Here is a 1,896-nt window from a genome sequence, read left to right on the forward strand (position 1 = left end):
CTGCCCCTCGTAAACTGAAATAAGAAAGGATAGGTGGATTATAAAAATTTAAGAAATTAAGATGCATGTAAAGAGGCATGATAGATGTAATTTCTATTCAGTAATAAAAAGAATCTATATCCCTATCCTTACCCTTAAATATGCTTCCTTGACGATGAGCAGGTCATCAGAAACCACATCTGTTTCTTTTTTTTTTTTTTTTTTTTTTTTCTTAATACACACAGAACACACTCAGACATGTTCCGGTCTCATTCTGACCTCATCAATATAGAAAATTCCACATAGCTACTGCCACGGTGACGAAGTATAAGTCAAGCAGCACCTATTTACAGGTACAGACAAAAGATATTCAGTTATATACTTCCTAAAAATATTTAATGATAAAAATATAAAAGAAGGTTTCAAACATCGATTGGCTGTGGGATGAGGGGTCCACCCAAGTAAAACAGGAATCAAGAGGGTCTATAGAAACAAAATGGTTAAGAACCATTAGTTTAGTGGATTAACTCCCATAAACTAACAACTACAACTATCACTTCGTCGGTTACGACGACGAGGGTTCCAGTTGATCCAATCAGCGGAACAGCCTGCTCATGAAATTAACGTGCAAGTGGCTGAGCACTCCACTGGCACGGGTGCCGTGAACGTAATTCTCAGAAAAATTCAGCGCGATACAGAATGTGATAAGGCTGGCCCTTTGACATACAGGTACTATTCATTTTTTCCAACCGAGTGGACTGAAGTTACGGGAAATGAAATGTCTCACCCAAGGACACAACGCTACGCCGAGAATCGAACTCGCGACCTTACGATTTTGAACTGAATACCCTAACGTCTTAGCCACTTGCCTTCACATTAGTAGTAAACTACATCCTATTCAACAAGAGTAGAAATACATCATAAACGATTGATACCTCAACTTTCTCGTAAGGATTAAACAAAACTGCGAGTTAATGACAGAGCTTCTACACGATCATGTGACTACATGATCATGTGACATTAACAGCGAAACAGACGAATGAGCTGATCCAACTGTGATGCACACTTTACGCTGCCTCAAAATAGTAACCTAACTATAACGACCAAATCTCCATCAGACTGCATTTTGCATTATGCAAAATGTAAAAAAGGACATTAGATATTTTAGTCCTCGGTATGCAATGCGTGTAAAGAAGAACAGATTGGTTGTGGCAGTAATGTTTTTGATCACGTGTCTGCTCAGTTATGCACGGCCTGGGGTTAAAGAGCAATAAAACTACACAAATAACAATTGCTGAAGGCAGCCTATTATTTTAAATAACGGAGGAAATCTTGGATGATGTCAACCCTTGATGAACAGAAATGCAAATGGTTACGGACCGGACAGTTTTGATCTTTATAGGTCTAGTTCTCCTCAATCAATGCATAAACAACGACAGCAGCAGCAGCAGCAACAACAACAACAACAACAACAACAACAACAACAACAACAAAAATAACAGCAATAACAGCACTAATTAATTCATTAATTTACTGCAGTACATATGACGGAACACCTGCGCCAATAATCTTTCCCCGGCACGAAAATTGCTCAGTGTTTATTAATCATGTGCTCAATGACATTACTCCCACGACATGATGGATTATTGTCAAAGTTCAGAATGAAAAAAACAATAAATAAATAAAGAAGAGTAAAAATAAAAATAAAAACAAAAAGAAGAGAATATAGATAATCCACTTGTCTAAAATAAACTGATTACGAAATACGCCAGCTGCACTTTAATTTGTTTTAAGCCTTCCAGCTTTAACGCATTAATGATATGGAAGAGGCGCAAAGCAATTACAATTGTTAATTGGAGTTATGCTTCTGTAACAATTGTTCACGCTCGTTTCATTAACCCCATATTTAATCGGCAA

The sequence above is a fragment of the Octopus bimaculoides genome, chromosome 10 (genome assembly GCF_001194135.2).
Source record: "Octopus bimaculoides isolate UCB-OBI-ISO-001 chromosome 10, ASM119413v2, whole genome shotgun sequence".
NCBI lineage: Eukaryota > Metazoa > Mollusca > Cephalopoda > Octopoda > Octopodidae > Octopus > Octopus bimaculoides.